This window comes from Oryzias latipes, chromosome 12 (assembly GCF_053564925.1).
Source record: "Oryzias latipes strain Hd-rR chromosome 12, Olatipes_Hd-rR_3.1".
NCBI lineage: Eukaryota > Metazoa > Chordata > Actinopteri > Beloniformes > Adrianichthyidae > Oryzias > Oryzias latipes.
Window position 1 is genome coordinate 17858541 of NC_136248.1, and position 25842 is coordinate 17884382.

At 38.2% G+C, this 25842-nt stretch overlaps 1 long non-coding RNA gene across 1 annotated transcript in view; it reads left to right on the plus strand.

Annotated features, from left to right (window-relative positions):
- The window catches only part of LOC105355243 (uncharacterized), a 36530-nt gene extending 12279 nt beyond the window's left edge, over positions 1-24251 (plus strand). Inside the window, exons 2-5 of the long non-coding RNA XR_002874301.2 lie at positions 12105-12247; positions 21990-22064; positions 22395-22503; positions 23955-24251. This is a non-coding gene — a long non-coding RNA (uncharacterized LOC105355243). The remainder of the gene's footprint in view (positions 1-12104; positions 12248-21989; positions 22065-22394; positions 22504-23954) is intronic.
- The last annotated feature ends 1591 nt before the right edge of the window (positions 24252-25842 follow it).

Genomic DNA, 25842 nt, shown 5'->3' on the forward strand with positions numbered 1-25842 from the left:
CAAGTATAGTAATACAGGACACGTGTAACTCAATACAGCTTTGAGGGAGTAAATTATAAGGGAAGAGATTACTTGTGAACAACAATATTTTATCTTTAATATTTTACAGCTTTGAAGTTTTTATTTTAAACGAACAAAATTTTAGATATAACAAAAACACAAAAATAAGCGACCTTGGGAGCATTTCGGGGCAGGCAACTCTGGCAGGCTTTACTTCGGCTACTCCCCTGGGGCGGTTCAGTTAATCAACTCACCTGTGCAGTTATTTAAGTCCAGGTGTGTAAGCTGTTCATCCTTCTTTACTGAAGCGCTGCGTTTGTCGCCCCACCCTCCTCCCCGGCTTCCACCTGTGAGCTCTGTTTGGGTAGTTATTGCCCAAAAGTTTATGGAAATTTGTCTCATGGAATTGCACGGAGTCTTATGCCAAACTAAAGAAATGTGAAATGCCAACTAGATGAATGTGAAATGCCAACTAGAGGAATGTGAAATGCCAACTAGAGGAATGTGAAAGTAAAACAACGTATGTGAAAGTAAAACAAAGTATGTGAAAGCAAAACTAAAAGATGTGAAAATAAATATCATTACTACTGCATGAGTTGTCTGACTGAAAGCCTTTTGTGCATTTTCTCTTGAAAAACATTTATACTGTCACGGTCTCTGTGAAATCTTGACATAAAAATGTATTCAAATAATAAACTCACTATCACGCTGGAGCTCAATGTAAGCAACAAAAGCATAAAAAATGCTTTCTCAGTGACAGAACTGCTGTCTTAACCCTTGTGCTATCTTAGATGACCCCACCCTTACTTTGACGTGTTCTCCCTACCATGACACAGGTGGATAAAGGTGGAAAGATTTTATGTAATCCATGGACACCAGTGAAGATCACAAATCATTGAAGAAAAAAGGTTCAGTGCACTGTCTAGTTGGGTCTAGATGACCCAACTCCCAATGTTAAAGTGCCTAGGATAGCACAAGGGTTACTTGGTAACTTTTGCCAGAAACAACAGAGGATTATTGTTTTTTTTAATTATTTATGAGGAGGATTTGAGGGGTCCAGCAGCCCCAAAGGGCAACAACTGAGGGTTGGAGGGACACAAAGATTTCCAGCAGAATGGGAGATGCGCGCTGGAGGACAGGAAGGGATTGATAGAAACGTGTCCAAAAGTAAAAACCTAGTTAAAATTGTGACATGAAAAACAGGGAAAAAAAAACATGTCAGCTTTTATTGATGTTTTTGTTCATGTCAGCTCTTTTTCATCCAAAAGATTCAGAATGTTGGCATTCCAATAGTGTTCAACCAACCAGAAAAATAGGTGAAGTGACGTCAGTGCCTTCACCTTGCAGCAACTTAAAGTTGTGACAGTCATTTCAGTTGCGCTAAATTTTGGCACAAAACGGCAGCTGCAGTCTTGGATTATGCTTTGCTTCTGCTACTGTGTTTGCATCCATTCCTATTGAGTATGCACAGGTTTTTCTGAATACAAATCTTTTTACCAGGCCCTGAGACGTCTCATACAATGATCGCTTGAAAGAGGAGTGAAAGTACGTTCAACAGTGCAGTGTTCTCCAGCTCTATACTCAAAATGAATGTAATAAATAATTACGTAATTTACTTAGTAAATTAACAAAAAGCTTAAATGAACAATCCCAGTTCCCCCTCTAGCTCTGTCTTTAGTGGTTGGGTCCTCCCAATGAGCTTCAGCATTAAAACGGAACCTGCCATCTTCCAATCAGAAGTCAACCACTCTACCTCTGCACCTGAAAAGAACGTGGAGAGTGTGTGGCACTAAACTTTATTGTGTGGCGGTGGACACTGTCATCACACATATGATGTCCGTCACGTGACACCCCATACGTGTGCTTACACCCATCCTTAACCTTGTGCACAAAGGATAGAATGTGAATGAAAGCAAAAATGCATTACCTTACTGATATTTGTCTTTATTTAATATGTGAAACACCAATAACTAGTAGCTAGTAACATTGAGCAGTAGCTGGCCTCATCTTTGCTTTTTATTGGAGGATTCTGTTTCAGGGCGTGTGAAGTAACAACCTCTGTGCGAGGCATGGATCATTGAGCACAATGTGGAGAGCTGGTCCAACAGTCATGCTAAGGCACGGTTCAAGGCAATCACACACATTTTACTTGCACAAGTGTTTATCCATTAACCCATTTTTAATGGATACTAGCAGCTGCTACAAAAATACAAGTCTGCATGCAGTAGCTGCTTGGATGTGTTTTTGTTGTTTAAAGTGTAAAACTACAATCGAAATGGCAAAGAAAGTGGACGGGCTTTGAGAAAATAAAAATCCTCTCCTGTGGAAACAGTTTTATAAAAGCTTATTAAAAGACCCATGGTGTTTTTTTCTGTTTGCTTCTGTTCTCCATTTCAGCCTCCATACATTCCTGTCAAATGAGGCCTCGCATCGGACCCAGTCAGTAATCAGCCCACTGGCTAGCTGCTGCTGTTCTGTAATAATATTCTAATGAGCAGTGAGTGTGGCTTTGATGAAGGCCTGCTACTCCTACCGCAGATACACTGAAGTTACTCCTACTTGGGTAATTAAATATAGCTGAGGACAAGGAAATGGACCACCAGTTTAAGCCGATCTTACCTCATTTTTTCCCCCCTTTCAGTACTTGTAACATGCATTTTTGTGCATTGTGGAATTTAATGTCTCATCCTTTAAATACATCTTTTTCCTGTCTCCCATCCTTTGTCTTTTATTTGTTATTGTTTCTCAAGTTTGATTGAAGCTTACAGCTGAACTGTGGCTCTGATCTCACTCCTACCCGAGCAATTAAACCGAGAGGGGCAACATGGACCACCAGTGAAAGAAACATTTATTTTCACTTTTCTTTTTTCCATGTCCTCTCCTTTGTTTTGCTTGGCTCTATCTGTATGATTATCCACGTTCTATCATGTTGTCCTTAATCCTCATTTACAAACTGAAGTATCACCACTCTTCTGTGTGCTCCACATTCACTCTAAGGATATCCATCCACTGTCATCCTTTGCCCTTTGCTGTGTTGACTGAATAGAGTGCGTGAAAGAGGTTTCATCTAAAATTAGTCATCTGTCTGTTTGGCTATTGAAAAAAAGAGATGATATCTTTCTCCCATCTCCTGAAGTGTTTCTTATTTAGTCCCACAAAAGGAATCTATTTGTTTGTATTTGTTTTTATGAGGTCTCAGTCCAGAGAGGCTTTTAAAGGAAAACTCTAATAAAATTATACTAAGGTTTGTTTGTGCTGGTGGGATCTGACATTTGGGGAAGGCAGTCATAAAATGAATAAATAGGTGTCAGTGAGTGGCAACATTTTAAGGGGTTTTGAATGTACAGTAAATACAGCAAGTCAAGCCATTACTCATTCTTAAATGGGTTAAAAGCAGAAGATGAAAACCCTTTCACTGTTTTATCCATAGGATTGAGTAGTAAGCTCAAATTAAAATATAAAACGTGGAATTTATTGCAAAAATAAGCTAAATAGAGAGGTATTTTATGGGGTTCTGGTAGAGTTTCCAGTGTGATTAATGGCAGTTAAAACATTACAGCTGTTGTAATTATTATCATAAGGAAACCTTCATATGACCTCCTGGGGTGTTGATCTGGCCCTATTTCAACGTTCTGGTGAAAAGGTTCTGCTGAGAGATGGTTTCAGGAATGCTGTAAATATGACAGATGATGGACACCTCAATGGGGATCTTACTAAGGTGTGAGGGATTTTTATTTAGGTTTTATTCCTGCTTGTGTCTCACCCTCATTCAGCTCCTGTTTCACTTGTTATGATAAGGACCTGGAATTTGACAAAAAAATTAAAATAAAAAACATTAATTTGGATTCCTTTGTATGTGTCTGTTTTGTTAAAATCAACTTTTAAAGTTCTTTAATTGTTTTTCAATCCAATTTTGTTTAAAATAATAGTTGATGGACTTTCACCTTCACCAAAGCTATTTGTGCAGAGCGAATAACATTTGTGTTTCGATATTGGTATGAATCTTAGATTGGATAAAAAAAAGTGTACTCATAGACATTTCGGTTTCACTAACAATCATTTTTGCTTGTACATGGTTTTCATAGCCAGAATTTTGTTGACATCTTTAAGTCTCCAGCGCCTTGTCATCGATATTAGGAATACTTTTCCACCTCACAGGCTGTGCTGGTCGCCTGTTTTCCCAGCTCATTCTTTACACAGGAAACTTGTTTTTTCTTTGTCAGTGTGAACATTATTTCATTTTTAATGTGGTCTCTGGAGACTGTGGTCAGCTGGGGTGACCTGAATTTCAGCACACTGTTTTTTATGTACACAAGTCAACTTTGGTGTTTGGCAGAACTGCAACAGTTATGGAAATTTAGTAAACAAATAACTGTTACTAATATAACTAGTTGTCTCTAGCATTTTTATACAGCTGTTGTCATAGTAAATTAAGTTGAATTCGTAATACAGACAGGTAAAAATGTTATCTGGGCATTTATTCAGAGATTTAACGTATCAGTTTAGCATCCACACAATAAGTTGCAATAGAAAAAAGAGGCCAGCTGTGTTGTTCTAAATTTATTTTGCCTTTTTAACTCAGTTATAGTAATTATGGGGGGAAAAAATAAAAGAATTATGACAAAAACTATGTTTTGTATTTTTTTAAGTTTTATTATTCACTTTGAAACTCTTTACATTAATGGTACATAGTAAAGACCCACTCTGTTGAAAACCGTGTTTTGCTCTTTTTAACATTTTCTTGTAGCATTTTTAAGATGATGGAGGACATATATGAAGAAAATTAAGCTCAAAACTGTATTTCTGTATTCAAATTATTGTGAATCAAGAGCACATCTAAAATGACAATGGAAAAAGCTTGTTGTCAGGACCATAAATATTTGGACAGAGACACATTCTTTCTAATTTAGTTTCTGTACATTACCACAGTGAATTTTAAAAAAAACAGCTCAGATGCCATTGAAGTGCAGACTTTCAGCTTTTATTCCATGGGTGGAACAAAAAGATTGCATAAAAATGTGAAAAACTAAAGCATTTCTTAAACACAATCCCTTCATTTCATGGGCTGGTAAGAAATTGGACAATTGACTTCCATGTTATTGCATGGGCAGGTCTGGGCAATTCCCTTGTTATGTCATTATGAGTGAAGCAGATAAAAGGCCTGGAGTTGATGAGAGGACCCGTGCATGCATTTGGAAGATTTTGCTGTGAACAGACAACATGCGGTCCATGCAGGTGAAAGGAGCCATAATTAAGCTGAGAAACCGAAAAAAAATACATGCCAGAAATTGCTACAGTATTAGGAGTGGCAAAATCAACAGTGTGGTACATCCTGAGAAAGAAAGAAAGCACTGGTGAACTCAGCAACGCAAAAAGACCTGGACGTCCACGGAAGACAACAGTGGTGGATGATCACAGAATCATTTCCATGGTGAAGAAGAACCCGTTCACAACAGCCAACCAAGTGAACAACACTCTTCAGGAGGTAGGCGTATCAATATCCAAGTCTACCATAAAACAAGACTGCATGAAAGTAGATACAGAGGGTACACTGCCAGATGCAAGCCACTCATAAGCCTCAAGAATACGAAGACTAGGTTGGACTTTGCTAGAAAGCATCTAAAAAAGCAGCACAGCTCTGGAAAAACATTCTTTGGACAGATGAAACCAAAATCAACCTCTACCAGAATGATGGCAAGAGAAAAGTATGGAGAAGGCGTGGAGAAGCTCATGATCCAAAGCACACTACATCATCAGTAAAACACGGTGGAGGCAGTGTGATGGTCTGGGCGTGCATGGTTGCTAGTGGGACTGGGACACTAGTGTTTATTGATGACGTGACACAGGACAGAAGCAGCCCAATGAATTCTGAGGTGTTCAGAGACATACTGTCTGCACAGATCCAGGTGAATGCAGCCAAACTGATTGGGCGGCGTTTCATAATACAGATGGACAACAACCCAAAACATGCAGCCAAAGCAACTCAGGAGTGTATTAAAGCAAAGAAGTGGAAGATTCTTGAATGGCCAAGTAGGTCACCTGATCTTAACCCAATTGTACATGCATTTCACTTGTTGAAGACTAAACTTCCGACAGAAAGGCCCACAAACAAACAGCAACTGAAAGCTGCTGCAGTAAAGGCCTGGCAGAGCATTCAGAAGGAGAAAACCCAGCATCTGGTGATGTCCATGAGTTCAAGACTTCAGGCTGTCATTGCCAACAAAGGCTTTTCAGCCAAATATTAGTAATGACCATTTTGCTTTCAGTTATTTCATTTGTCCAATTACTTAGGAGCCCATGAAATGAAGGGATTGTGTTTAAAAAATGCTTTAGTTTTTCATATTTTTATGCGATCTTTTTGTTCAACCCCTGGAATAAAAGCTGAAAGTCTGCACTTCAATGGCATCTGAGTTGTTTTATTTAAAATTCACTGTGGTAATGTACAGAAACTAAATTAGAAAGAATGTGTCTCTGTCCAAATATCTATGGTCCTGACTGAAAGTGCTACAAACAGTAGACCAGGAGCTCCCTTTTTCTGCTCCATCCTGATGCACCCAATGTTGACAATTAAAACCTTCGTTTTCCTGGTCTAAGCTGGCATCTGGCTCTTAACTGTACGGCTGGACAGCTCCAATATTGCTCGCCGGTTTTGTTGCGCCACTAATGTTAATTTTGGGGTGCTAGGGGCTGTAAGCTATTGGGAGAGCATGTAAACAGATGATGTGAAGTAGGGGGTGGGGCTTCTCTGCGACAACAGACACCCCTGAGTCAGAAGCTCTGGGGGTGAATTTCAGATGAACTCCTGCCGCTCTACAGACTCTATTTTCTGGAAAACAACACAGGTATTTTGATTTTGGCTAAAAACAGCACAATCCTAATTAAAAGGCCACTGGGAAGGCTTTGAAAATAGACCAATAGATGACTGAAGTGGGTCTTAAACCTTTAAGTGAAGGCTGTTGAAACTAAGTTAGAGAAAGCTCAAGCAGCCAAACAAAACAAATGACTTATGTCCACTCTATTCAATTGGAACAAAGCGTCACATGAAATATCAGACACAAAGCAGGCTGAAGAAACAGAAGCGCAAAGAAATACTTAATTCCAGGAAACACCACTGAAAATAACTGTAGTGTTTATGCTGCGGTGCCTCATTCAGATTCATCTTCTGACAGTTTGAACACTGGGAAGCCTGTATTCATAAAAGTCATTCTAGGTGCAGACGTCACATGGAAACAAACAAAAAAATGAACCACAGATTAAAATGTGGCTGTAAAAGGGCTGAAAATGCTTGTGATCACTCTAATTATAGACAGAGGTGACGGACGTAAATCCTGGCTCATGCACCGTTTTCATTTTTCCATCATGCCAAGCTTCTTAATATGGAAACATTTTTCTTTTCTGTTGTTTTTGTATTTATTGTCTGTGTGGTAGAATAAGGCAAGCTCAAGATTCACAACATAATGTTTAAGCTGTGTTTTTCATCATGTTTCCGACTGGTTTCATTCATCAACTTAAAGATAATGTTATGGTTTAGGTTTAGAATGTTTAAATCCAATAGAATCCACTTTTTATATGTGAAGTTTTTCTGTGTACAAATGTTAAAGCTGCCTGTTTTACAGCTTAATTTTTTGTGTCACAAAAGGCGACATAAAATATTTGTTGTAAATCTGCGTTTCACACCGTGATCAGATTGTGCAATCTGTTATTTATCCTTCACAATTTTACAGTTCATACCTCTCTGAGGGCTGTTGCATTTCAAAAGCAAACATCTCCGAATTTTGTTCCCCTGAGGCCCCAATAAAGTCACCTGCTAACACATAGTTTATTAGTCTACGTAGCGGCTGCAATCACATGTGACTTAAATATTGTTTTTAAAGCTCTGTTTACTCTGCACAGCCCCTCAAATGCAGGGCCCCTCTAGGCTGCAACCCAAAATCTTTATTGGCTAGATGAGTGCTGGGTGGCCAAATCTAAAAGCAGAATTGCATGTGTTGAGTGTGCCAATGTGAGCGCAAGAATGATAAAGAACTGCACCAAATCCATATGTTTGTTTACTTTCCCGCTGTGTGTACCAATATATCCATGTGCAAGTGTGTAAAGTTTGTTTAAACCCCATTTGACCAGCTGTGGTGTGGTTAAGTTGACCTCTTAAAATGTTTGCAGTAAGGTGATTATTGCATTATTTGTCTCCAGTGGAAACTAAGCAAGAGAGTATCAGCCAGCTGTGTTTTTCCTCTGAAGCAGGTGTAATCAGCTGCTTTTCAAAAAGTCATTGGTGCGACTGAAAATGGCACAAGATTTATAGGTCAGAAAGTCCTTCAACTTAAAAAGACTATGTCCTTTAAATTATTTTGCTCACGCAAAGTCAAAGATAAATGTTGATGGACAACCAAGAAGTCCCTCATTATGCTGGAAGACTGAGGTTTTGGAGACTATCAGTCATTCAAGCTTGTATAAGATCAGAAATTTCAAATTAAAGCACTAAATGAACCCTTATAGCATCTTTATGACCTCGCTCTGTAAGGTGAAGTCTGCATTTCCCATCACCAAGCTGTTTGCCAAATAAAAATCATCACGCATTCTTCTCAGCTAGAGGAAGAATGTGTTTATTCCGACCCATTTCTGTTACTCAACAGAGACATGGAAAATAATGTTTTTTTTTTCTCTTTGCAAGCCTTTTTTGGGATTGAGCCCAGGAGACATTCTTACTGAACGTGTGACGAGGATGGAGATTTGTTGAATTTTGAAGCCTCAAGTGGTTTGAACTGATACTTTTTTAATGGCAAAATACATTTTTCTTCCATTTTCTTAGCCTGTCGAGATAAGAATTTTTGTTCCTGGTTGAAACTCATTCCTGTCATTCTTGACATTTATTCTCTGCAGTTGAAATTTCAACCAACACACTAATTTCAGCTTGTAACACCTAGTGCTATCCTAGGCACTTTGACATTGGGAGTTGGGTCATCTAGACCCACTAGACAGTGCGCTGAACCTTTTTTCTTTAATGATTTATGATCTTCACTGGTGTCCATGGATTAATCTAGCCACAGGGGTTGCAAGCCAGTAACTTCTGTGCCGGTCCCAAGCCCGGATAAATAGAGAGGGTTGCGTCAGGAAGGGCATCCGGCGTAAAAATTGCCAAAATAACCATGCGAATCATCCACAACACTTTAGACACAAGAAAAGGATGATTCGCTGTGGCGACCCCTGATGGGAAAAGCCGAAAGAGAAAGAAGACTGGTGTCCATGGATTACATGAAATCTTTCCACCTTTATCCACCTTTGTCATGTTAGGGAGAACACATCAATGTAAGGGTGGGGTCATCTAAGATAGCACAAAAGTTAAAGGGCAAATTCACAATCCAAACCACCTCATGGTGCAAAGAGACGATGTTAATGAACAGATTAAATCGAAGAATTTTCTATGTAACCCCCTGAGCTGAACATAATGGGGAAATATGAATATCAGATTCTGTAATGTTGAGCATGTGCTGTGACTGGCGAGAACAGAAAACAGATAAACACAAAAACACTGGAACATCTGTAACAAAGGAAAAACAGGAACAATGACCAGCTCCCACAATCTGTTTAACACAAATTAGGCACAAACCTAGAAGTACCACATGTTGCTGTTCCTCATTTAACAGCAACTAAAGGCATGGCTCAGGGAAAACTGCCGAAGTATCAAGTCAAGCCCTTAGGATGGATATGGTGTCTATCTCTCAAACTGAAGAAGGGAGTTGATTCCACACACAGAAAAAGAACCTTATAGGGTTAGGATTCTGTCCCTGGTTCATGTTTTGAAAATAAAGTTACAGTGCAGGAGTAAGCATTGACCTTCAGCCACAGCTGCACTTCGGAACCATCAGTCTTATTTCTGATTCAATACAGTTCATTGTGTCTAAGATTAACTGACTTCTTGGGTTATTTTTTATTAGACACAATTTGTGTTTTTCACATACAGTAGGTATCTGAAAAAACACAAACCGTGTCTGATGATAATTAAAAACCAAGAAGTCAGTCTTATTTCTGACTGTGGATTTGATCCCATGACCTCCACTTTTAGAGCAGACACTTTACCACTGGGAGACTGAGTTCTATTGACAGGAAGAAAAAGTCCTCTGAGGATAAAGGAAAAGTGAGATATTTGCAATATATGGAGCCTGTCCATTTGAAGTTTTAGATGTACATTAAGTAAACTAATTTTGAAATAAGTCTGCTTTTATTGAGCAGTCTAATCAAAAAAGCTCAAATAAATAAAAATAAAAAAACATTGCACATAGCTCTGGTCAGAGCTTTGGCTGCAGCTTTTTGGATCAGTTGAAGGATTTTCAGAGAAGTTTAGAAACACTTATAATGAGGAACTAGAATATAAGAATCAACAAACCACAAAAAACTTGGTTTTTTAGTATCTTAACTGTAACCCTTGTGCTATCCTAGGCACTTTAACATTGGGAGTTGGGTCATCTAGACCCACTAGACAGTGCTCTGAACCTTTTTTCTTCAATGATTTGTGATCTTCACTGGTGTCCATGGATTACATGAAATCTTTCCACCTTTATCCACCTTTGTCATGGTAGAAATAACACGTCAAAGTAAGGGTGGGGTCATCTACGATAGCACAAGGGTTAATATGATGAAAGTAGCTTAAGTAAAAGATTCAAACTTTACTCCCTTATATCAGAATTTCCCAGCATCTGAGTGTTCATGATCTGAGGGCAGAGGGGGGAATTATGTGAGGATCTGGGCACACGCTCCAGTCAGTTGTCAACAGTCATAAAATAAGGGATGCTAGGTAGAGTTCAAACACAAACGTCTGGCCTTAAGCTCCTTCTTAATTTCCTTGGTTTTCTTTGGCAAAGGTGCAAATGTATTCATTCTTGGACCCTCTGAACTATTTCCATCTCTTAGAATAACACATGATTATTTTTTTAGAGTGGTGATATCCTTCATTATGAAGCTAGTCAGAAAATATTAAACTGACATGGTCTGCTTCAGTTGCAGAGCAGTGTCATTTACAGCAGCACTGTACTTTCTGTAGGAATGGTGGCAATGTTTTAGATATATAAGACAACATTAAGTATTTTGCCGTCGTTTTAGTTCTTGCATCTTGCTTTGTTTTATCTTTAATGCTCTTCCTTTCTTATCCGTGTCAACAAATGTCCACATTAATTGTTGTCTTGCTGTCTTGCTTGCTGTGTTACACACCTATTCACAACTGGCACTCTGGACTAGAGTCTGTCTTTACCTGGGTGTGTCTTCTTAAAAAAAACTTTCAGCTGTAAAATAATATTTTAAGAAGCTTTCCAAAATGACTGGTAAAGTACACAAGAACTGATTCAGCTGCTGTGGTTAAGGTCAACTTAACCCTTTAACCCCAGTCATAGTACTGTAATTGTCCGCCTGGTTCTTTTTTTCTTTATTTATTTAGCACATATTCTTATAACCCTTGTGCTATCTTAGATGACCCCACCCTTCCATTGACGTGTTCTCCCTACCATGACAAAGGTGGATAAAGGTGGAAAGATTTCATGTAATCCATGGACACCAGTGAAGATCACAAATCATTGAAGAAAAAAGGTTCAGCGCACTGTCTAGTGGGTCTGGATGACCCAACTCCCAATGTTAAAGTGCCTTGGATAGCACAAGGGTTAAAACTACGAGTGAAATCCTTTGCCCCTTTTTCCAAAATAAGTTTAACCTCTAAGATCCTAAGCGTAAAAAGCAAAAGGGCAAATTGTGTTTGAGCTTTTGTCTCATTCCTCCTCTGTCCTCTGCTTTCTGATAATATAAAGCCAATATCTTAGCATTTAGTAGACTTTGGATTTTTTTTTTTTTACAATTTTTCTTTTAAATAATTGTTTCACTAGTGTTATACTAAACCTGTTCAACATAAAGAAAAGCACTTCAATTAAGTGTGTCTACAGTCTTTTGATATTTTGTTGATTTTATCTGCATCTGTACAACCTCTGGGTTTGTAGTCACAGATTGAAATGAATGACAATGAGTTAAATCTCACTGATCCTTTATCAACTGAACCTTTCTTCTGGGACCTTTTATGATGCTCTCACTTGCACAGAAAACTCACCACTCTTCTCTTTTCACAGGGTTAGAAAGCATCAGAAACATGAGCCTGAACTAGAAGGATGATAGAATCCCCGCCCACAAAATCCTCAGGACACCAAGGATCCACTTTGAACGTCCCACTGCCAAAGACCACAGGAAAGTTTTGGAGCCCATTTTCTGAAAGGTCAGACCTGATTTTGCTGCACGAAGGAGACATGCAGCCAGGGTTTAACGTTGAGGCTGATTAGAGAGCCTGCGTGTGTCACAGTGAGATCTAGAAACACCTGAGTATTACATAACACCTTAATGCACGAACATCAGTGAAAACAATTCTTCAGAATGAAAGCTGGAAAACTATGCCATAAAAGCAAACTTTGAGCAGACTTTGAAGTTTCTGCTATGGTCACAAAGGATTAGTCCGAATAGATTGATGTGTTATTGCAAAACTGATGGAAATTAAGTTTTTATACAAGGTATTTTATTTTGATTCCACACCCACATAAATAAGTTAGACAAAAACAAAGATTTTTGATTAAAATAAAGGTATTAGCTTACCTTTTTCCTTGTATTTTTGAATAAATTACAAGGGGACTTGCAAAAATGATATTTCATGTAAATGTTTTTTCAGTTTTTATGATGCTTTTGTTTTATCACAATTAATCTTAACAGATTTTGTTCTACTTGGCTTCTTCATTGTTTTCGTTTTGTCATATTTAAGTTTCATCTTTTTGGTTGTTTGAGTTCATTTTAACCTTCCTCCTGTGTTAGGGTCGCCACAGACCCCTTTTCAGTTTTAAAAGCATAAAAGTACCAGAAAACATTGCTACATATTGAGTGATCATATTCGATTTAACTGATTTAAACTAACTAACTAACACTTTTATAGATTAAAATTGAGAAAAAAGGAGTTATACATGAAAACAGCATTATCCAAGTTCATTGGCATATTAACAATCTTCCACACTTACATAAGCAAAGTGATGTATTCCCTTTCACAGTGCCTAATGGTCATTGCAGCCTAGATGACGATAAGCATATTTAAAAGATTATGACAATAATCAGAATTTTCAGGAAACAATGCAAATTATTTTTTTAGATGTTTCTTCAGCAGAACAGGAAAAGAAAAAAACACTATGTCAGAAAAAGTAAATCAGCAGACTACATTTCAATCTGTCAATATCTTTTACGGTGATTTATACTGCAGTAAACACTCATAGTGATTTCATCAACTTCATTAATTAAGTTGAAATGTGTCTTGAAATTGAGTCATGATGGCATCTGGACTTAAAATGTTCTTTCTTCTTAGCCACTCATTTTGAGTTTGTACTGGATTTTGGCTGGGAACCGTTAACTGTAATTCAAAGATGATTTCATGGCCCACTAAGTGAGTCCTCATACTTTATTTTAATCAGCAAAATACATTGTCTTCCTGTCAATTCAGTGTAATATGTTGAATAGAGAAAAAAGAACAAATTAAAACAAATGTTTAACTGCAAAGACTTGAATAGTCTGTGATAGTGCCTGACTCAAAACATGTGGAAGCTTAATTTGTAAAGGAATTAGTTGTGAACAGCATTTGTTTTTGCAAATCTGTACTTTAGGAATTTATCAAATTAATCAACTAAATTTTTTGTGTCTTTTTAGTTTATTGCACATCTTTCCAGCTTTGTCTTACTTATTGAAGTGAAAAAATTATTTTGGACATTTGTGCATCTAACTTTTCTCTTGTTTTATTTTCTGAAAATCAAAAGAGACCACAGACTTGATTCTGCAGGAGATAACACAAAAACACACACAAAAAACACACATCAGTGATGTTGAACAAATACCAGCAGAATCAGAAATAAGGAAATGAAAGCCTCTCATTCTTGTGTTTGATCCTGTCATATTTTCTGTGTAAACATGTTTTTTTTAAGCAGTCTGACATACTTAATGGGACATCAAGCATGCCCTTTTTTGAGAAAATATTGCCTTTGACACCCAAACACAACAGAGCGTAACTATTTCTAACAAAACACACAGCTTCCCGCCAAATGCAACAGTTCATTAAAAAAGTTTTTTTGACCAGCTGGAGGAACGCTGCAAAGAAAAGCCAACGCTGGGATCTAGCTTGCCCACATCTGGATCTGCAAGTGACGTGAAGGGACATGACTGTTGGTCTGTCGTCCAAACCCTATCACACCATTTCCATTGCATTGATCCGATTCTGTTGTAGTTATTTATTATAGTGCAAAAAAATAACTGAATATGAACACAAATACATTTAAAAAAAACTCCACTGGGACTTTTTTGCTCTGAAAAATTGAACTCAGAGCCATGAATGACACTGTGGTTGCCAGTTCTACTCTCCTCACCACACTAAAGAGAATCTGAGGTTGATTGGTTTGGACTAAAGAGAGCAAAGCCACCAGCAAATCTGTGGTTCCTATAAACCAGCTGTCATTTCTAAGAGTCTAATAAAGCCACATCTATTCAGGGTTAGAGAGGTTTCCCCCCCAAGTTTTTGGCTTTTTATTCTGGCGCTTTTGTCCACTGAGAAAGTAAAAGTATGTGTCAGCATTTTTTTCAGAGTTGGAAGAAAAGATGTGTGTCAAAGAACAAAGCATCAATATAAAATGGTTGTTGTAATAAATAAACACCAAAAAAGGGAAATTCCTAGACAGATTTGTAGAGGTGTACATTATATCACAGATAACTTTTATGAAATCTGATAAAAAATTATAACAGGCCACATTTTTAAGCCCAATACATTTTTCATTTAGCAAAAGGAAATGAAGAATAATTGTTACTATACACAAACATACAAACTTAAATATGGTTATTGATTACTTTCTCTACCCTGAAAGCAAGTTTTGGGGACATAAAGCATTATTTTGTAAAGAGCCAGCTCCTTTTTTTTAATAATCCAAAATATTTATTTGTATTTTAACCAGGTATAAATAAGGGTTTCTAAAATACTGTAATACTTTATCTTGATCACATTTTTTAGAAAAAGGTTCATGGTTCACAAATTGACATGTAAATAACTTTTGCTGCTTTTGATCACGACATTGAAGGTTATCATGTCAGAGTATATCCACACTTTTTGGCGAAAACTAAACAGAAGAAATGTTTTTTCCCTTCTTATATAACTTATTTGGACAATTCCAGCAGGCACTAATGTTAAAAAAACCTTGAACCCGTAAAGGGGTTCCTTAAAAGAGGCAGTACAGTGCAGTCAACCAAACACGGCGCTCATGTAAACTATGACATCACCGAGACATCTTCTGCTCCCGCTGAAAGTCCTAAGTGCATCGCTCCAGTCCTCATCAGTGCTTTGAGTTTGGAGACCGCACTCTTCACCTACACTGCAGTGGAAACATCACACGACCCATCTTCTCCATCAGTGCCTTTTTGTGAGGTCTCACAGAGCATGTTTGTTTGAAATGAAGCAGGCATTGTTTGACTCTAAACAGAGGACAGGAAAAAGAGGAATAGAAAAAGAGGGTGAAACCTGTTCCTTAGATGATGTTCTGTCTCAAAATCTGAGCGTAATTGAAGTTAACAGGAGAATTAACCTCCACTTCAAGGTCCCGCAGTGGGTGTTTGTGCATCAACATGTCATATCATTTCAGTAGCGGCTTAACTACTCTGGTTATGGAAGAAATTATGGGAAAAAAAGGTAGGCTTGCAGGGGTTTATATCCAATGTTTTTGCAAAACTGAAGGTAATGATGACAATATGGAAAGTAATCATTAGAAAACTTTATAAAAAAGCAACATAAGGACATTCACAACACATCAGTTATGGAAACAAAATAAGGACCAGTTATCCCCCCCAAAATCCATCCATCCGTCCGTCCATCCATCCATGCATCCATCCATCCATAAATGCATCCATCCATCCATCCATCCATCTTCCCAGCTTACCTGGGTCGCGGGGGGAGCAGGGGGGAGCAGTCTAAGCAAAGATGCCCAGACCTCCCTCGCCCCGACCACTTCTCCAGCTCCTCTGGGGGGAGCCCCAAAATATTAGTTTAAAAAAATATATTAAAAAAAACAGTATTGCAAAAAAAAAAGCATTTATGACAAATATAGAGTGGCTTTGTATATTATTCCAGTTTTAAGAATAATGACTTCAAGCTTGTTTTTAATGCTTGTTATTTCAATATGGGTGTAAGAAGAAGGGGAATTTCCAGTATGTTTTAGGGAAAGTCACCATGAGTAATAGTCGTAATTTATTAGGAACATTTTATAATAATAAAAAGCAATTGCAAATCAACTGTTACCAACTGAGTAATGAAACTTCCTAAAACACACTGATCATTTGTAATGAATTCAAAAGTGAACTTGAAGTCTTCTAATAAAGATTGGGACACGAAGGCTGATGCAACATGAATAGTCTCGCAATCTTCTTTTAAAAGTGTTTTATTACTATGCTTTTTAGTTACTTATTTTTAGGTGTTTTAACAGCCTTCATTGTTGGACTTTAGTCAACTTTTTTATTTGTGTTAAAGCACTTTTTAAACAAAGGTATTGTTATTATTATTCATTTTTCTTCATTTTTTATTTTATTTTATAATCCTTTTTTCATTAGTGAAAAATACAAAGTGCTGAACAGCCACTTCTCATGATAATACCATAACTTTGTTCATTATTTCTAGATTTAAGCTATTCATTGATGTTACTGCTTTGAAATCACAGTGCAATCACTGTTGAGCTCTGCAGAAATTTGTAAGAGTGATCTTGTGGTCACCTTAAAGCACTTCAGGAGGTTAAAAACCAAATTCTCTGTCTTTGGACTCACAGGAGGATGAGAAAGGAGAAAAAGAAACAACCCTCTGAATGGATGTATTTAAACTTTAAAGAAAAAGAAAAGACATGTACCAGACTGAGACCGCCCACACCCACTTTAACTAGCTCGAGATGCTAGAGTGTAAACAAAGTGTTGAGAACCTGCATGAGGCTTGCTGTAAGTTCAAAGTGTCTTTGATCAGGGTACTAATTGTAATGGTCTGTAAAAAAAATCCAAGCTGGAAATTGCAACATGTACTTTTTTTGTTCGGGAAGCTCTGAATGGCCAGGAGATCAGATCAGAAAATCATTACATTTTTCTTGGAGAATTAATAGTTTGATGATAAATTTTAGGCATTCTCACAGCATGTAAGACATCTCACTCATTTGGATGTATACTTAACATTTAGGCTTTGACATTATCTAATTTATTTAATAATCCAACAAAAACAATAAATCTCTGAGAATAGCTCAGTATTGCCTCCAAATAATTATACAGTATTTTGTTGTTTTTGTTTTTTTTACGTTGGATTTATTATAAAAGGAATATTGGCGAAAGATTAATACAATTATTGAAACTATTGTATTTCTTAGTATGTATGTTTTTTTCCTTACTGTCAGTTTCACCTTAAAATCTGTTTTTGTATCTCTATTTTTTAATCTGCACAATGCAAGTTTTATCATTCAATTTTTTTTCTTTTTGGCAATTTTACTCTGTCCTCACAACCACATTTCCATTTTAACCTGAGGAACATAAATACCATTTTCAGCAAAGCATAAAAGGACAATGGGAACCCCTGAGAGAAAGGAGAGTTTTTTTGCAGCAACACAAAAAATGTTTACACTATGCAGATCTCCACAAAAATATAATGCATCAATTCCAGTGACATAAAAGTCTTGAGCAAGCATCCTCCATCCTCTAAGTGACGTATGCTGTAATAACTAAACCAACTTTTCAAATAGGTGAAATATATTTAAAAAAAACAGTTTATGGAAATTTGAAATGTTGGAGCACATCTTCATAAATCAAGTTGAAATCACGACAGGCCTGTAGGATTTCATAAGTTGTTCTGAGGAGACTCTCTGCTGATCTTCTCTGTGAGCCATTCATTCATGAGCCGGATCGTGGCTCTACACTAGAGAATCTGAGTGGAAAGTCTTGATCTTGCCAGCTTCCTCGGCAGGCGCAGCATGATATGGGACAAATCGGTTTTCAAAGTGGAAAAAAAAGGGGTCGAAAAATGTTTTACTGTGAGAAGTGGTTGGTCTAAGTCAGATGTTGTGAGAGAGCAGTTGCAGAAACTCCTCCAGTAAACACCTGGAAAACTGGTCTCCACACAGGAGATGGGCATTTAAAAAAAGTCAAAAAGCTATTAGGCTGCTTATCTTTTCATGTTTTAATCAATAAAAAGACCTGACAACCAATTTTAAAAGATTAAGATATTTTTCAACAACAAGAACAAGATTGTTTGCATGCTTCTTGTAAGGAACACTACAAGTGTGTATTGCACAGCAGAATTACCAGTGTGAATGTAATTATTGCTATTTAAGTTTGTACTCTTTTTCAGAAATTCCTCTAGTACTCCCAAGAAAGTATCCTTTTGAAATTGTGCTGTAAACATGTTTTAATAAAAAAAAAAATTAAGAAATCACAGCTGAAAATTGATTTAAACATTCACACATGGTTCCATCTTGACTTCAAGTTTGACATTACTCAAACCTTTAAAAACTCTTCCTAGCATCAGCGTCATAAGTTAGTTCTTATAAATATTGCTATTTTAATGAACGATTCCAATGTTTCATGTGCTTTTAAGTAAAAGAATATTTATTTGTGTCACTTGCTTGGTGCTTTCCAGTATGGCTCTATTAAAAAAAAAAAAAAAAAATCTTTCAATATATCATAGATTAAGAAAAATGGGAAGAATAACCCAGGGTGATCCCTGCACTAAATCTGAACTCTGAACTGGTCTGCACTGTGTTACATTAAAGTCAGCTGATTTAAATTATAGAGCTTTATTTTGGTGACAAAGATTCAATGGGGAATCCGAGCGACTTTTTTTCCTGACAGTTTTTCAAACTAAAAAAATAGAATTTTACCAGAAAATATTATACGTAAGCTAATGTGGTTGATTGTTGTCCTCAATGTTTCCTTGATTCTTCTCCCTTTTTGTGATGAGATGCCTAACAAAAAATGAATTGGCTCACACAGGAAGACATCTTTCCCTTCCCCTGCCCTAATATTCAGCCCTAATTTTTCTCAGTATTATAAACCTAAAAGTGTACAACTGGGTTTGAGGTCAGGCTAACATGCACCTTTTTAATTTGAAAACCGGAATATAGCAAAGGCAGAACAAATTGCTTTGCTTATTACCTATATGATGGGTTAGCTTGTCCTGGACCGTTTCACTCCTAAAATACTGGAGGCATGACAGTAACTTTATTAAACTGCCAGTTGCCATTTGTTAAGGCAAACTAACTTAATCAAAACATTAGAAGAGAAAAAGAAGAAAAACCAAGTAATAGCACAGCCACACCTTCTCCTCTCTGTTGCAGCACTCCACTTGTTCCTTTGACACTGTCAGTTCCATGTACATGATGAGGAACAGAGACAGCAGACAGTGACCTCATAAGTTTGTACTTATCACTTTGTGACTGTGTGGTACTTGACTTTAATTCGATCCATCTTACAAAATCCACGTGATGTTTGGGAGATTTATACAAAAAAAAACCTTCTCAACGTGAACGTGTGATTGTGATTTAAGCTATTTGTTGAAACATATGAATGTGTTTAAATCAATAGCAGATGTTAAAAGGATTCTCTGTCAAAATAGCCTCATTTTCAAGGCACAATTTTTCTCTGTTTAATGTAAGCATGGCGTTCAACCAAATCTTCCTTAAAAGCAGTAAATATGTGAAAAACAGCCTTTTGAACTGAGCCAGACTGGACTGTCAAATGTACAATTTCTCAGTGAAAGACATATAATAATTCTCATGAAGGTTTTTAAAAAGTTGCTGTTTTTGTTGTATACTAATGTGTTAGAAGTACACACTTTCATTTGTTAACCTGATAATATTAGAATCTTGTGCCACAATAATCTGAATAATCTTCGTTGGGATTAGTGTATAATATTTACTTTTTCACTGATAACATGTTTTATATCATAGCGACCGTGAAAATAATAAAAGGTGTAACATGTTTAGGGTTGGGATTATAGCTACATTTGCTTCTTCCCACTACTTCCCAAGCTCTTCGTGACTTTTTATTCAACAAATATTATATTTAACCCTTGTGCTATCTTAGATGACCCCACCCTTACTTTGACGTGTCCTCCCTACCATGACAAAGGTGGATAAAGGTGGAAAGATTTCATGTAATCCATGGACACCAGTGACGATCACAAATCATTGAAGAAAAGGTTCAGAGCACTGTCTAGTGGGTCTAGATGATCCAACTCCCAATGTCACAGTGCCTAGGATAGCACAAGGGTTACAGGTATCAATGATTTTATTTGACATGTCCATATGTTTGTTTATGCTTAACATAAATTTATATTGGTGACATTAACATGCATTTGTTTTTTTTTCCCAGTCACTCTATGAATATATAGGCTCACCTCAAGTCTAAGTCAAAACTGCCTTGTGGTGGATATGGTCTGTCTGTGGGTGAAAAAACGTATGGGCATGCAGGTGGCCCGCCAAAAATGTTTATATTGTAGAATGCTTGGTGAGCACCCAGACCAAAATCATGCACATTTTTTCCTATTGGCATGATGTGGGCGACAGGTCGCAGTGAACACTTACACCTCATGCAAGGGTAAGTAAGGGTTAGATGCAGGCGTGTCATATGGATTTTTCATTTTTTACACCCCCAGAAACCTGCGCACTGAACAAGGGGCCCATTAGTGCAGTTCAAGAGAAAGGTGCATGCTTCTTGTGTGCGGTCCATGCTTGAAGCCTGATTTTAAGAAATGAAGAAACTAGTGTATTTAATTTGTGGATCCTACAGGCATCCACACAGGCACTTACATGTCACTTGCACTCCTGTATTTGCACCATTTGTGCGCAGTCACCAAGGAGTCAGTCCGCATACCTCGCTATTGACGAGAGTGTGGCGTAAGGACACCGTACAACAGTGTCACAAGTATGTTATAAGTGCATGTAACTTACATTAGCCTTACAATAACTTCATGAAACATTTACCACACGCACAACAATCATACATTCCATTTTAATGGCATCTTTTAAGGTGGCAACACGAGGCTCTAGGGACACCTGAGCTCCCTTTGAGATGTGGTCACACTTGTCTATGACTCTCCATGGGCAACCCAAAAACCTGCAGTACCTGTACGGGTCAACCCCACTGGGATTTCCATCATAAAATGAACCCATTAAGCTGGACTGAATTGTACCATCTTTGGGCTCCTGTTTTTTGTAGGTTCATAGAAAAATTGAACAGACCGGTTAGGGCAGAGCTACTGCGGAAACCCGTTGATTGGCTAAAGGTCATTCCGACAAAAATCTTCTCTCAAATAACATTAAATGCTTAGGATATACTAAGTACCAAAAGCCAAGTGAAAAAATATGAACTACTGGATTACCTCAATTGTTGTTGTTGTTGTTAGCTTCAACCCACATGCGCAGTGATGGTCTAACTTTGAGTGGAAACGCCCACCTGAATAGCCTGGACCATTCTAAACCGTACTGCACTAGACCATACTGGACCATACTGGACAATTCCGCTCAGTGGAAATGGGGCTAAAATGTACAACAGAGGTGCGGAGGGACTCCAACAGAAGCAACACGGCCACCAAACATCTCCCAATACATAACAGTTAGTTTACTTTTGCTTGTGTATTTATCTCATTTGCTTAATCAGATATATTTAATTATTAAAAAAAAATCCAGGGCAGCAATAGTTAATGTTGCTTTCTTATATCAGAGCAGCCAATAAATTAGTCTTTATTTGATCTGTGTCAGGCCCTAATGCCTCAAATGTTGACTCTACTGTCAGGGAGCCAGTGATCAAGGACTAATGGAGGCTTTCTTCTGCCACAGCTGCCTCCAGCAACTTAGGTCTGAGTCTGAATCCTGCCAGTGGAGTTGTAGGAAAGATGGCCAATAAAAACAACAAATGTCTTTTCATTTTGACTGCAGGCATGTTCCTCTCTGGAGTCCAGGGTGGAGGGAAAACAGTGAGTGAAGAGGAGAGGGATGAAGAAAGTAAACAGAGTATGTGAGGAACATCGAAGATGGGACAAGAAACAAGAGAAACAGTTGGGCTCGGTTCTTGTTCCAGCTCTGGAAAATGTTTTATAGCTTGATCCAAGCCTTGTCTTGGATATTAATACAAAATACATGTTTACATTTTTGTTTTTATCTCTGTTTGGGGACTGCAGTATGATAAAGCAAAATCTACTGGACCAACTTACATTTTTGTCAGGATCATTTTTCCTGAATGTTTTTGCTTCTTCTGACACACTGTGTCTTTTTTCTGTCCTCTCATTTCTGTCTCTCCCTCCCACTTCAAACTCCCCTCACTCTTTCCTAACCGATAAACAGAGGCCTCACCTCAGCCGGGGCCAAGGCAAATGTTTGAACCACCTGTTGCAAGAAACCTGAAGCCCTCAGGAGATGTTCAGATGGAGCTGGAGTTGAGGCAATGATCCAGGTATGGGTCACTTCTGAATTTTATTGGGAGGGAGGAGTGGGAGGCAGTGTCTGTACAGGGCTACTTACTCATTACAACAGGTAAAGCAATAAAAGTTACCAAAAAACTGACATATTAATATGTGAAACCCAGTGTAAAACATCTGCCTGGTTAAGCACAACGCGTCACAGGCAAAGTTGTAATTAATTTTTACTATCTTGACTTAAAACTGATTCCAAAACAGGTTTTTTATGACAAGAGCAAGCAATAAAACCGTATTAACAGGCTGCATGTAATGAGGATCATATTTACTGAAATAATGTTTGCAGAGCCTCATAAGAGGGCTTTAGTTTTGGCCATGACTCCTCCTGCTATTGGTCAAAGCCCCAGTTGGGCAATCTGCCACATGAGCTCCTGATGTCAAAACACTTGGTTTGAATTAGTGAACTTAAACTCCCCACAACATCCACCTTAAATCTATGGTTTGGTCATTCTATTGGCTGAATGTTACTTTTGGTTTGAGCTCCACCAGGACAAAAAGTTACCGGTAGATATTCTTGGGATTTTTCTATAGTGCTCTATAGAGTTTGTACTTCCTCCATCCATAAAGAAGAGTAAAAATTAGGATGACTAATTCCACACACAGGGTTTGTATGATGTTATTGCTCTCCCAATTTAAAATTTTCATGAGTTTTTATATGCCCCCCATGACTGTAAACCAAACAAAAAAACATGCGCAGATGTTGGAACCGATCAGTCAGCGCAGACATATTTCTGATGGTATGTGACTGTAATGTAAGCAGAATCATACCTCTGAAGGGTTCTAATGTCAGAGTTATGAACTTTGTTCTCAGAGGGCAAAAAAACATTTTGCAATCCTAAAATTAGCTTATTATTTATGTAAAGCATAACTATATTTGATTCCTGTCATAGTCAGAAAGCATCATGAAAAAATGTTTTAATGTTTTTTTATGTACATGAGTAATGTATGGATTTTAGAGCTTATTTAATAAAATTTTCAGTCTGAAAAAAATTTGTTTTCTGTTGCATTAAATCTAAAAAGGCAGCTCAATTTCCACTATGTTAGCTTGATTGTTTTTGCTGCATATTGAATGGGCAGTACCATGTTTTCCGCACTATAGGGAGCTCTAGATTATAGGGCACACCGTCAATGTTTTCAAAATCATATATAATGTGCACCAAACCAAAGTCACTGGCAACTTTATTAAGCACATCTGTCCAACTGCTCATTAACACAAATTTCTTATCAGCAAATCATTTGGCAACAATTCAATCTATTTAGGCATGTACACATGGTCAAGCCGATCGGCTGCAGTTGAAGCCACGCACCAGAATAGGGAAGAAAGGTGATATGGTGCCGCTGTCAGACTCCTCCCCCTCTCCCCTCCACTTGGCTGCTTCTCCATCCCAGCTGCTGCCACTTACTTCATCACCTCTTCTGCCTTCATAAGGAGCCTCTGGATCACCAGTCTTCGCCAGTCCGTTGCCCCTGATGGAATCCTTTGTCACAAGTGGTCGCCTGCATCAACTTCTGTCTGGAACCTTCCCTCCGTTCGCTCCCGCTGGTCCCACCTCGAGCCTCTGCCGTCTTCTGCCATCTCTCGGACCCCCTCCGACGTCAACTCCTTCCGACTGTCTGCAGAAAGATCCAACAGTGACGCCACTCGAGTTCGATCTTCACTCTCTGGGAACCCTAGATCCTGCCCACGGCTTTCTGTCTGTTCTCTATTAAAACCTCTTACCTGCCACGCTCGTCCTCCTCTGTGTTTCTTCCGGGTTCCAGCGTCTGGGTCGACAAGTGTTCTGTAGCCATGACAAAAGGTAATTTAAGTGACTTTGAACGTGGCATGGTTGTTGGTGCCAGACGGGCCAGTCTGAGTGTTTTCAGAAGCTGCTGATCCACTGGGATTTTCACCCACAACTATCTCTAGGGTTTAAAGAGAATGGTCCAACAAAGAGAAAATATCCAGTAAGCGTCAGCTCTGTTGGTGAAAATGCCTTGTTGATGCCAGAGGTCAGAGGAGAATGTCCAGACTGGTTCCAAATGATAAAAAGGCAGCAGTAACTGAAATAACCACAACCGAGGTCCGCAGAAGAGCATCTGTGAATGTACAATACAACCGTCCTTGAGAGAGATGGGCAACAGCAGCAGAACACCACACAGGGTGTCACTTCTATCAGCTAAGAACAGGTAACTGAGGTTAGAATTAACACAGGCTCACCAAAACTGAACAATAGGAGATTGGAAAAACATTGCCTAGTCTGATGAGTCTATTTCTGCTGCAACATTCGCATGGTAGGGTCAAAACTTTGTGTCAACAACATAAAAGAATGGATCCACCCTGCCTTGTATGAACGGTTCAGGCTGGTGGTATAGGTATAAAGATGTGGGGGATATTTTCATGGCACACACACACACAAGTGAGCATCATTGCAATGCTACAGCCTACCTGGGTATTGTTGCTGACCATGTCCATCCTCATGACCACAGTGTACAATCTTCTGATGGCTACTTCCAGCAGAATAAGGCGCCATGTCATAAAGCTGGAATCATCTCAGACTGGTTTCTTGAACATGACAATGAGTTCACTGGATTCAAATGGCCTCCACAGTCACCAGATCTTAACCCAATAGAGTAGCTTTGGGATGTGGTGGAACAAGTGATTGGCATCATGGATGTGCAGCCGACAAATCTGTAGAAACTGTGAAAGTACTGTATATATTCACAATACCTGTAAATCCCAACCTTATTTGCAATACATAAAAAAACAGATTGTTAACATTACAATAAACGTTACTATGCCAACTCCCAACCTTGCTGGTAACACGTATGAAAACATAATAAGACACTGCATGTTAGCCGCGTCTGCCTGTTCGCAATAACACCCAATCAAACATTAAGACAGAGAGCCGCAAAATCCCTTGAACATCAGTAAGTACAACCAGAATTAATCCATAAATTAGGTACTACAGATTAAAATCTTATACCTTATAGTGTGGAAAATACAGGTTTCATTTAATAATTTAAAAACAAAATAACTGACACATTTTTTTAAGATGTTATTAGAGAAAGGCATCAAGCTAGCAAAAAAACTGAAGGCGATAAATTTGATCTCGGACTAAAATAGACCTAATTCCCTTCCAGGAACCCCTTTGGTCTAATTCCAATGAATGCACCCCCCTCCTCCATCCATCTCTTTTGCTTCTGAAAATACCTCCTCAAGTCACCCCTTTACCTCTAGCCCCCAAATTTTCTTGCAACTATGTTAATCACCTCCTTCACCCTTCTTCCTCTCACCACCCTCCTCTCATCTTTTGGCATTCCAGTTAAACGGCTAC